The sequence below is a fragment of the Colobus angolensis genome, unplaced genomic scaffold (genome assembly GCF_000951035.1).
Source record: "Colobus angolensis palliatus isolate OR3802 unplaced genomic scaffold, Cang.pa_1.0 Scaffold148, whole genome shotgun sequence".
Lineage (NCBI taxonomy): Eukaryota > Metazoa > Chordata > Mammalia > Primates > Cercopithecidae > Colobus > Colobus angolensis.
Window position 1 is genome coordinate 1,422,394 of NW_012114577.1, and position 13,569 is coordinate 1,435,962.

Here is a 13,569-nt window from a genome sequence, read left to right on the forward strand (position 1 = left end):
GAGAGAAATTAGCTCACATGCTTGTGGAGCCTGGCAAGTCTGAATTGTGCAGGGCAGGGCAGTAGGCTGCAGACCCAGAGAAGAGTTGCTGTTGCAGATGGAGTCCAAAGGCAGCCTGGAGGTGAGAGATCCAAGATCAACCAGATCAAGGTGTCTGCAGAGCTGGTTTCTCCTGAGGCCTTTCTCTCTGTCTTGTACTGTGTCCCAGATAGTCTCCCCTCTGTATGTATCTGTGTCTACATTTCCTCTTATGAGGTACTTAAAGTAAAATGAAGTCATATCAGCCCACCCATAAGACCTCATTTTTCCTTATCACCTCTGTAAAAGCCCTATCTCCAAATACAGTCCTGTTCTGAGAGGCTGGGGGTTAGGACTTCAACATATAAATTTGAGGGGGACACAACTTAGTCCATAAAAAACAACGCGGCCCATAACAGAGTGCCATATTATTTAGTATGTCAAGTAGATCTGAGAAGGGAAAACTGGAGCTACTGAGGAGAAATTTTTTAAAATCAGCTTTTCTAGCAAGAATAAAGAGGACAGGGATATGTGAGAGGAAGCGCTCAACCTCCAAACAGCACAACTGGCTGTGGAAAGCAAAGAACAAGAGGTTCATTAGGGCAGAACGCCGAGTCAGTTGGGAGACTGTGGGCCACCCAGAGGAAAGGACACATGAGCAGATTGGTGCTTGGTTTTGGACAGGCAATGTCTGCAGTTCTGAATAGTGGAAAAAGTGAGAGGTATCCAACAAGTAGGTGGAGCTGGAATTTGAGACAGGCATCGGAGTTGGACAGAGATTCCAGAGTCATCGGAATTTTGGTGATAGTTGGAGATGTTACATTCAGGGAAAGAATGTAAAGAGAAAAACACTGAGGAAAGCTCTTTTGGAAAAAGTAAAAAGAACCAGAGGAGATGCAAACAGGAAGGATAACTTATGGGTAAGAAAGACTCAGAAAATAGAAAGCAGTGAAGATCACATCAAACTTCTCAAATACTTTTCTTAATTCATAAGAAAACTTTTTGGACTAATATTATCTAAGAATTATGCCTCTCCCTGGAGCTATCAGCACTTACGTCTCCACTAAGTGGAAGTGGAAAGAGAAGCTGGGTGTGCATCGGGTTTCTTAAAAGCAGCAGCCCTGTGAAACTCTACCTACCTACAAAATCCCAAGGGGGCAATGTCAATCCAGAAATATATACCATGAGTTAGACCATGCCACCGCTCCTTACTTTTCCTCCTTCCTGTTCTTTTCTCAAATGTACAGAGAGAGCGAGCATAGTGCACACACCATATTTAAAAGTTCCGCATTTCCCAAAACTATAGGCAAGAGAACCAATATTATATTGGATCATCATTTGACTTCAGACATAGCGATTAATTTTCCAGGCCTCAGTGGCCACCTTGCCCCATCTGCTGCCTACAGATGACTGCAGGATCTCTGTCAGGAATGTCATGTCCCTCCTGGTGTTAGTCTAGCTTGGCACTAGTTACTTAGCAGCAAGAGATACTGCTACATCATATCTATAAAGGTAGCCAAAATCCAGACTACTGACAAGGACCCAGGAGGTACAATTTTATCACTCTAGATGTCAAAAAGTCAGAACATATTGTAATGTACCCTCTCCAAAAAGTTTTAAAGTATTCTATTAAGAAATGTTTTCTACAGAAAATACAAATCCAAATGTATTGCATAAATCTATAGGAAAATGTTATTTGTTTGAAAAAAATTCTGTCACAAGAACAAAAATTTTTTTTACTTACATTTGATCATGTGAGCCATAGTTGTGTAAAACTGGAAAAACGTTTATGTCTTATTGCTTAACAGGTATTGAATTTTTCAAATAGCCAAGTCTGTTTCTCTGAAGCTGGTAGGTATTTATAGAAGGGCAAACATGATTTTGTGAATTTGGTAATAATTGTTCCTCCCATCTCTTTATTGCCCAAACTCAACATGTCTGTTTGCAAACATGGAAGACTCCTGTGGAACCCTTCGGGCTGGGTTTCTGCTGTCTGATCACTAGATGGCACTGTATCCATATTACTTCACGGACAAGGCGGCCCAACGCAGTGGATTATTTGAATTGCAGCCGAATTTATAGCCTTAGAAGAAAAGGGCATAATAATAGTGGATGTGATTTAGAAAGATACTGGTAAGATGAGGGGAGCAAAGAAAGTGGTTTTTCAGTAACAGTTACACAGAAACACCAAGGAGGTGTTCGTGAACGTATCTTTTCTGTACATCTGTTCCAAGTAAGGAAGGAGTTTCCTAGCTAGGTCACATCTCCAAATTCAGCCTAGATGGAATTGAACCAAAATGCTTGAAGTAGTAGGTGGCCCATCACCCTCAGACACAGGATGAAAGCGGACTTCCCTGCTGCACTCAACAACCCATCTAAAAATAGTACCTGCTTAAGAAATGTCCTCTAACAGTCATTTAATCAAGGAAAACTGGTCACAGGCTGTGTCTTATACAGGACACTGGGAGCACACAATACACACTCACAACACGCTATTTACTTAGTAGCAACGCGTACGGAACTGGTCCAGGGAGTGTTACGGTTCTTAAAGATGGTGTGTCTGGAGTTTGTTCCTTCAGATATTCAGATGTATCTGGAGTTTCTTCCTTCCAGTGCGTTCGTGGTCTTGCTGACTTCAGGAATGAAGCCGCAAACCTTCACAGTTACAGCTCTTAAAGTTGGCGCGTCTGGAGTTGTTTGTTCCTCCCGGTGGGTTCCTGGTGTCCCTGACTTGAGGAGTGAAGTGGCAGACCTTCTCAGTGAGTGTTACAGCTCATAAAGGTAATGCGGACCCAAAGGGTGAGCAGCAGCAAGATTTATTAGGAAGAGTGAAAGAACAAAGCTTCCACACCATGGAAGGGGACCCAGCGGGTTGCCACTGCTGGTTCAGGTGGCCAGCTTTTATTCCCTTATTTGGCCGCGTCCACATCCTGCTGATTGGTCCATTTTACAGAGTGCTAATTGGTCCACTTTTACAGAGTGCTGATTGGTACATTTACAAACCTTTAGCTACACACAGAGCCCTGATTGGTGTGTTTTTACAGAGTGCTGATTACAAACCTTTAGCTAGACACAGAGCGTAGATTGGTGTGTTTACAATTCTTTAGCTAGACAGAAAAGTTCTCCAAGTCTCCACTCGACCCAGAAGCCCAACCGACTTCACCTCTCAGCAAGAGATACCCCTACCTCACCTCTATAGACATAGCCAAAAACTGGACTACTGATAAGGACCCAGGAGGTACAATTTTATCACTCTAGATATCACGCACACATACACACCAAACAAACACACAAAAGATACAATGCATAATATCCATAACATGTATACACACACCTCTACACACAGATGCATACACCATGACAGTGAACACACAATGCACACTTATACACACAACACACTCATAACACACTTAAACACAAACTCACACACAATACATACACACTTATATGCACAATGTACATGTAAACATACATAATACACCTATACTTATAACACACTTATACACACCCAGTATACACAACACATAAATACTTATACACTCACACACACTCACACCCCAACATCAAGATTATTTAGCTTACCAAAATGATTCACTTTCAAAGGAGGATAGCACTTAAAATGACAGAGGGTGGAGAAGGGACCTCCTTAGACAACAGTCTCCTTCATCTCTGGTCTTCATCTCCTGCTTACAGATTATGGAAATTTTTCTCACTAACAGAAGATTAACACAATTAAAGAATGCCTTAATATTTTATGTAGCTTAAAGATGGCAATCTCTCTTGTGCATCATAAAAATATATGTGAAATAATAGTAGAAATTTCCCTCAATTTGCTTTTCTCACATCACTGCATTTACGATTCTCTTTGGTGCTTTTAATTATTACAAACCATCCTGAAATGTTCTGGGCAGGTGTAGTTCCTTTCCTTCTGAAGGTTCTTTTTTTTTTTTTTCTCTCCTTTTTTCTTTCTTTGAGATGTCTCACTCTGTTGCCAGACTGGAGTGCAGTGGTGCGATCTCAGCTCACTGCTGCAACCTCTGCCTCCCAGGTTCAAGTGATTCTCCTGCCTCAGCCTCCCGAGTAACTGGGACTATAGGTGTGCACCACCACACCCAACTGATTTTTGTATTTTTAGTAGAAACAGGGTTTCACTGTGTTAGCCAGGCTGGTCTTGATTTCTTGACCTCGTGAACCGCCCGCCTCGACCCCCGAAAGTGCTGGAACTACAGGCGTGAGCCACTGCACCTGGCCCTGAAGGTTTTTTTAAAGCGTGTTCAATGTTATAACAAGGCCTGCTACATTTGGGGTCCAAGGATGTGTGAATTGGTGGCATCACCGTTTTCCATCCCAACATCCCATGTCTTACTGATCCAGGTCTGACACTGTGTCATTTATTTTGATTCCGTTATGTGTCATGCAGAATTTCATAATTATTAACAGTAACTCAAAACAATACATTTCTTCTTTTAAGGTAAAGGCAGGTATTGGCTTTATACATGGTAATTATGCCTGAGGATACTCACTTTCCTGGGACCGATATCACATATTAAAGATCCATGACCATGCACCCCCTCCAAAATAAATTTTAAAAAAATTGAGAGGAAATGAGGTTACATAAACCACCTTTTAAATGTGACATTTTGTCCACAAATCTCACTATCCACTGAAATGGACTGAAATAACAATACTGCTGTGTTCTATACGATAATTACAAAAGAAATAAATCTAACTTGATAAAATATGGACATCGCAGTAATGCATAAAATAATGTGAAATTATATCATCTAGAGATAAACACTGTTAACTTTTTAACATTTTGGTCTACGCTTTTCCATTTTATTTCTCTATGTCTTGCAGCCATCTATGGAGAACATTGCCATTGTCAATCAACATTTTCCTACAACAAGAGTTTTAATGGCTGTGTAGTATACTGTCTTATGGTTGTACCATAACTTAGCATTTATCACCATTGTATAAAACAGTCTGATAAGCATTCTTTTTCAGCTTCTTGTAATTGTTGAGTCCAGATCTAAATCAGATTGCCTGGATTCAAATTTTCACAATGCTATGACCCTACTAACTCGGTGTCTTTGGGTGAGTTTTATACACTCCAAAAGCCTCATTTTCCTAAGATGATATAACAATAATAATAGTATCTGTCTTATACAGTTCAAATGGAGATTAAGTGAGAAAATGCATGCCTGGCACAATCCTGGCATACAGTAAGCCATCAGTCAATATTAACCATTACTATGATTAAATATCTGTCTACTTACATCAAATATTACCTTTGGATAGATTTCCATGCATGAAAATTACTTGCTCAAAGGTATGTGTAATTCTGGATACCTATTTAAAAGTTATCCCTTTAATGTTAAAAAGTGAGTGACACCTAACACTTTGGGGGCACTGACTTCTTTGAGTATTCAATGGAATCCATGGGTCTTCTCCCCTAGAGAAAATATTTATGTACAGAACATTTCAATACCATTTTGGGTGATCCGTGGAACCCCTGAAGTCCATTTATGGATCATTTAATATTTCGTGGATCTCACATTAAGACACACTGATTTCAATGTGTAATCAACTACTCTTTCCATGTTGTAATGTATTTATAATGGAATTGTATCTATATTTATTGTCTGAGAACATTTATATAGCGTCAACATTTCTTTTGGTCATGCTGTCCCATCAGTGATATTTTCCTCTTAATTTCAGATGGGCTTTTTCTGACAATAGAAAATGAGATCAATAACATTACATTATGTATAAGTATTCAAGTCATGATACTTAAACGTTTTTCTATTTGTTTTCCACCAGTTAGGGGTACCTAGAACCTTTCTTCAAACCAAATGGTCAGAAATTAGAGCTTTCTAAGAAATGAATTGAAGTTCCATATTTTTTAACTTTTTTTTTCAGCTGTAAAACCTTTTTATAAAATGAAATCTTATTAGAACTTTGGTAAGGCAAATAAATTTTTAAATGCTTTTTTTAATCAGTAAAAATATTAGATATGTAAAATTACAACGTATATTTTTTATAAAACCAATGAGTGAAAACTATGTCTTTCTTAAAGAACATAAAATTTTAAATTGAATTAGTAAATAAAAGCTGTGGTATTAAATTTGTAATAGCATACAATTTATTTCAGTAGTTTACTTTAGTTAAACCAGAATTGAGAAAATCCTCATTCACACATAAGTAACAACTAATGGAAAGATTTTGCCAAAAATTAGCTTTGCAGTCTCAAAACACATTTTAAAGTTGGCCTACCAGCATGAAAAGGAATAGAATTATTTTTCTTTAGATTCCACTTACTAATAATATCTAATGATTGCATGCATTTCATATCATAAATATAAAAATCAGCAAGACACCTAAAACCTACAATAAGTTCCGAAATTATTATATTTTCTATTTTCTCAAATTGTGCTGCTGAACCTTATCTTTAACAAGAGCATGAGCTGTGCAGAGACTCACCTTTCTCTAGCAATTATCTGAGACTAAAGCATGTGTACCAGAGTAATAACTTACACGTGCAATTTTATGTGAGAAGGTATCCAGAAATCTATTTTTTAAATACAAAGTACAGAACTGTACTCCTCAAATGGTACAACAATTATAATAAATTCAAGAATAGATACATGGCCGGGCGCCGTGGCTCAAGCCTGTAATGCCAGCACTTTGGGAGGCCGAGACGGGCGGATCACGAGGTCAGGAGATCGAGACCACCCTGGCTAACACGGTGAAACCCCGTCTCTACTAAAAAAAATACAAAAACTAGCCGGGCGAGGTAGCGGGCGCCTGTAGTCCCAGCTACTCGGGAGGCTGAGGCAGGAGAATGGCGTGAACCCGGGAGGCGGAGCTTGCAGTGAGCTGAGATCCGGCCACTGCACTCCAGCCTGGGGGACAGAGCAAGACTCCGTCTCAAAAAAAAAAAAAAAGAATAGATACATACATTACAGGAGACATTTGCTGCCACGCACGAAATAAGCTAGCTTATATAGGTGGATTCTAAACTCCTCTTGAGTTTTTGGCTAAATCCCAGTTTGCACATGCATGGGAAAAGTCTCCAAGGAGGCCAGAGGAACAAACAACTTGCAAGGAGACAGCAGTTGCTGGGCACTGTAGGCCTACTCATCCCCAGAACACACAAGCTTATGGACTGTTTACATTCACAAAAGCTGTAGTAGAGAGAACTTACTGAAAAGAAGACATAGTCAGTAGAGACCCCAGAAGGGTCATCTATTAAGAGAGGAGCTAAACCAGGCCTTATGAAGGCTACTGTAGATCCACCATAAAAATGATTAAAAATAAGTCCATAAAGGACCAAACAGATCTGCAAATAATGAAGTGACTGGCCAGGAAAAAGCCCAATATTGTTTAAATAAACGCAGTAAAATTTAGAATTCATCAATGTAAAATTCACAATGTCCAACACCAACAATAAAAATTAGTGGGTATGCTAAGAACAGGAAAATACAACTCATTATTACCAAGAGAAAAAAATAATCTCTAGAAGTAGATTCATAGATGACGGAGATGATAGAATTAGAAAATAAAAGTTAAAAAGTTGTTATGAAAATGCTCAAATATTTAAAAGAAAACATGAGCATAAGGAGAATAGAAATGGCAGATACAAAAAACACAATAGGGCCGGGCGCAGTGGCTCACACCTGTAATCCCAGCACTTTGGGGGGCTGAGGTGGACGGATCACCTGAGGTCGGGAGTTCGAGACCAGCCTGATCAACATGGAGAAACCCCGTCTCTACTAAAAATACAAAAAACTATATTAGCCGGGCCTGGTGGTGCATGTCTGTACTCCCATCTACTCAGGAGGCTGAGACAGGAGAATCGTTTGAACCCTGGAGGTGGAGGTTGTGGTGAGCCAAGATCACACCACTGCACTCCAGCCTGGGCAACAAGAGTGAAACTCTGTCTAAAATAAAATAAAATAAAATAAAATACACAATAGGTACTATCAACAGAATATAAAGGTAACCCCAGAATGGGAGAAAATATTTGCAAATCATGTATCTGTTAAGGTGTTAATACCCAGAATACATAAAGAACTCCTGCACTCAACAACAACAATACATTGACAATTTGTTTTTTAAAATGGGCAAAGGAGGAGAATAGACACTTCTCCAAAGAAGATACACAAATGGCCAACCGGCCAGGTGTGGTGGTTCAGGCCTGTAATTCCAGCACTTTGGGAGTCCAATCCAGGTGGATCAATTGAGTTCAAGACCAGCCTAGGAAACACGGCAAAACCCCACCTCTACCAAAAATACAAATACAAATTAGCCGGGCCTGGTGGCATGTGCCTGTGGTCTGAGCGACTTGGGAGCCTGAGGCTGGAGCTGGGAAGCTGAGCCTGCAGTGAGCTGTGATTGCACCATTGCACAGCAGCCTGGGTGACAGACCAAGACCCTGTATCAAAATAAATAAATAAACAAAAAACAAATGGTTAATAGCACATGAAAAGATACCTAATGTCATTAATCATTAGAGAAATACAAATCGAAACCGTAAGATATCACTTTGCAACCATCAGGATGGATATTATAAGCAAACAAACAAAAAATAACAAGTGTTGGTAAGGATGTAGAGAAACTGGGAAACTTGTGCACTGCTGGTAGGCAATGGTGCAGCCACTGTGGAAAACAGTATGGCAATTCTTCAGAAAATTAAAAATAGAATTACTATATCATCTTACAACTCCACTTCTTGTGATATACACAAAATATTTGAAAGTAGGGACTTGAACAGATGTTTGTATTATTATTCATGATAGCCAAGGGGTGTAAGCAACCCAAGTGTACACAGATGGATGCATGTATAAACAAAATGTGATATATCTATACAACGAAATATTATGCAGCCCTAAAAAGGAAGGAAGTTCTGAAATATGCTCTAACATGGAGGAAGCTTGAAGACATTTAGTTAAGTAAAAGAAGCCTGTCACAAAATAACAAATACACTATGATTCCACTCATAAGGTATTTCTAAAGTAGTAAAATCCACAGAAATGGAAAATAGAATGGTGGTTGCCAAAGGCTAGAGGGGAGGAGGAAATAGGGAGTTAGCGTTTAATGAGCATAGAGTTTTAATTTGGGATCTTGAAAAAGTTCTGGTGGTGGATAGTGGTGATGATTTGGACAAAAATGTTTTAAAAACATTGAACTGTACTCTTAAAAATGGTTAAAATACCAACTTTTTTGTTATGTATATTTTACCACAACTGAAACAAAGTACAACATAAAGTATCTAAAGGTGGAAAATACAATAATCTAAATTGAAAAATATATTGAATTGGATTAACAGTCAATTAGGATGTAGAGAAGAAAAGATCAGTGAAGTTGAAGTTATGGCAATAGGAGATATCAAAGAGAGAAAATACCAGAAAAAATGGAACCTCTATGACAGCATCAAGGAGACTTCCATGTAAATGGAGCCCCAGAAGTAAGCGAAATGAGAGGGCAGAAAAAATTATTTGAGAAAAAAAATGGGCTGAAATAAAGGCTTTTTCAAACAAACGAAAGCAGAAAGAAATCACTAGCAGATCTGCACTACAAGAAACATTAAAGCAAGTTATATACCGAAAGGAAACCAGGTAAAAATATGAATCCTTAGAAAGATAGGAAGAGCATCAAAGATAGTAAGTCTATTGTAAATAACCCATATATTAAAAACATTTTTCTCATTCAAAAAAACTTTTGAAAGGTTATTTACCCAAAAGAAACCAGGTGAAAATACGAATCTTTAGAAAGATATGAACAGCATCAAAGATAGTAAGTCCGGTGTAAATAACCCATATATTAAAAACATTTTTCTTATTCAAAAAAACTTTTGAAAGGTTATTTACTATTTACAGCAAAAATAATAAAGTTTTGTTTTGTTTTAAAATGTTTTTGTTATACATTTTACTTCTACATGTTTTGTAAAGGTTTCACAAAACATAGAAGTGAAATGTATAACAATGATAGTGCAAAGGATTACAAGAAGAAATGGAATTATAAAGTTTTAAAGTACTTAGATTAAATGTGAAGGGGTACAATATTATTTAATTATAGACTGTGATAAATTAAACATGCATATAGCTAACCATATAGTTATCATTATGAAAGTAAAACGAGGTAAAACTAATAAGACAATAGTCGCGATAAAGTCAAATACTAAATATCAATCAATTAATTCAAAAGAAGGCAGAAAAAGAAAAAAAACATAAAAAGGAAGAGAATACAGATTTATTTTAACCATAGTGCTATTTGCAACAAATAGAAATATTCAAAACATATCAAAAACAGAGAGTGTTAATCTGGATTTAAAAAAGTAAGTCTTCCTGAAAGGAACCCAGTCGAATAAAGATCTGTCACACAAACATAAGGATACTACAATAATACAGGCAAAGTAAACTTTAAAACAAGGGTTATGGCTGGGTGCGGTGGCTCACACCTGTAATCCCAGCACTTTGGGAGGCCGAGGGGGTGGATCACTCGAGGTCAGGAGTTCGAGACCAGCCTGGACAACATAGTGAAACCCAGTCTCTACTTAAACAACAATAACAACACAAAAATTAGCTGGGCATGGCAGTGGGCGCCTGTAAGCCCAGCTACTCGGGAGGCTGAGACAGGAGAATAACTTGAACCTGGGAGGTGGCGATTGCAGTGAGCCAAGATTGCACCACTGTACTCCAGCCTGAGTGACAAGAGTGAAACTCCATCTCAAAATAAATAGATAAAATGAAACAAGGGATGTTACCAGGAATGAAGGGAGACATTCCATAATAATAAAGGAAACAGTTCATGAAAAAGACATAAACATCCTAATTACGTATGTGTCTTTGAGTCTGTGATATCTTTTGACTATTTGTCCCCTCCAAAGCTCACGTTGAAATTGGATCCCCAGTGTTGGAGTTGGTGCCTGATGGGAGCTGTTTGGGTCATGGGGGTGGATCCCTCAGAAATAAGTTCGTGCCACCTTGTGGTAATGAGTGAGTTCCCACCCGATTCATTTCCACGAGAACAGGTTGTTGAAAAGAACCTGGCATCTCCTCCCCCATCTCTCTACCTCTCTCTCTCCATGTGATGCTTGCTCCCCTTCACTTTCCACCATGAGTTGAAGCAGCCTGAAGCTCTCCCCAGGAGCAGATGCTGACGCCATGCTTCTTGTACAGCCTGCAGAACTGTGAGCCAAATACTCCTCTTTTCTTTACAAATTACCCAGCCTTACGTATTTCTGTATAGCAACACAAACGAATTGAGACAACCTGGTAACGGAACTTCAAATTCATGAAGCAAAAATTGATAGAATTAAAAGAGAAATAGATAAATCCACAATTATGGTCAGAGATTTCAACCCTCTCTCAATCCTTGACAGAAAAAGTAGGCAGAAATTTTAATAAGGATATAGAAGGCTTATCATTTGACTTGGCCTAACATTTATATAAAACTTGATTCCAAACCCAGAAACTACACATTCTTTACAATTGCATGTGAAACATTCATCAAGATAGACGATATTCTGTAACATGAAACAAGTCCCAAAATATTTAAAAGAATTGAAATTGTATATTGATTTCTGACCACAACACAATTTAAAAAAAAATTGCAGCAGAAGGATATTTAAACAATCCCCAGATATTTGGAAATGAAGCAACACATCCAAATAATCCATACATAAATAAGTATTATTTATCACAATAAATCACAAAAAGTGAAAAATAGTTTGAATGGAATGAACATGAAAACGGAATGAATATATGAAAATTTATGGGATGCAGCTACAAAGGGAAATTTGTAGGCTTAAATACATATTATAGGACAAAAAATCTGAAATCAGTGACCTCAGTTTCTACCACAGGAAGCTAGAATAATAAGAGCCAAGGAAGAAAATAATAAAAAAGAGTGAAAATCAATCACCTAGAGAAGGTCAGAATGTGGAAACAAAAGCCAGTTATTTGAAACAATAAATAAAATTGGTGAGCCTCTTTAGAATAAGAAAATTACCAATATCATGAATGAACTACAGGATGTGATTATATTTCTGACAGGTATTAAATGCATAATAAGAAAATATTGTGAATGGCTTTATGCCAATGATAAGCTAGATGAAAGGGACAAATTTTTTGAAAGTCACAATTACCAAAATTGACTCAAGGAGAAATTGAAAACCTGCTCTACATAAATTAAGTAAATCAAATTCGTAGTTAAAACCTTACAACACATTAACTCCAGATTCAGATGGCTTTGCTGGTGAATTTTATCAAACATTCAAGAATGCGGTATTATCAATTCTACACAAATGTTTTAAAAAATAAAACGAAAGAATGAGAAACACTTTCCAATTCATTTTATATGACCAACATCTTCTCATACAATAGCCAAAGATAAGAAAAGCAAACTATGCACTGATATCCCTCACTAGTATCAACACAAAATTCCTTAACAAAGTGTTAGCAAATCTGACCCAGCTAAATATCGATAGGATCAAACCTATCCAAGTGGGATCACTTGAATCATGTGGGATTTATCCTAGAATTCTAAGGTTAGTGTAACATTCAAAAAATCAGTGAATGTAACTCACTGAGTAGAAGATTTTTTAAACACACCTATATGATCACCCCAACAGATGCATAAAAAGCATTTGATGAAGTTTAGCACTTCTTAATAATCAAAACTCTAAGCAAGTTAGGAAAAGAAGAGAACTTTCTCAACCTGATAGTAGGAATCTATGCAAAATCTACAGCTCATATCACAGTTAATAGTGAAAGACTGAATCCATGAGTCTAAGATCAGTACTAAGAAGACAAAGATGTTCACTCTCGTCACTTAGCTAGGAGGTCCAAATTGGGCAATTTGACAAAGAAAGGAAGCAGACTACACACCTACTGGGGAAAAGCAAAAAAGCAAAAAACAAAAAACAAAACCTGTCTGCATTAACATAACATAAACTGAGAGAAAAAAGCCAGGCAGTACATGCTGTATTTAGACCTCCAAGAAGACAGTTAGCAAGTCATATGAATTGCCTGGGGCTGGAGGTGATATGAAGTTTGACTGGAAAGTGACAAAAGAGATAGACATGTTCCATTTTTATATTTTGGTGGGGGGTTATATAGGTGTATATATTTGCCAAAATCCATTGAACTTCATGTTTAAAATATATGCATTTTATCGAACATAAATTGTATCTCAATCAATATCCTCTGTTCCAAAAGCACACATGCAGTTGAAAAAGTTAGGTTTATTGTTCATCGTAGCAAGGGAGAACCCACAGCATAGGGACTGTGGGGTGTCTCTGAAAGAGGCCCTTAGAAAAGGCATATAGGATTTGGGCTTGCATTAGGTGGTTTTGGGGAGGGTTTAAGGAAGCAGACTCTGCCCTGGAGAGTATAGTATCGGGCAGCTGGAGTGATTCTATTTTTATGGCCTGAGCAGTGTGCATGCTTTGCATGTGTTCAAACATGATTATGAAATTGTCTGGTTTATGTCTTGATCCACCTCAGTCACAGAGTAGCCTTGTCTGATGTTGATGTCAGGCTTAACCAA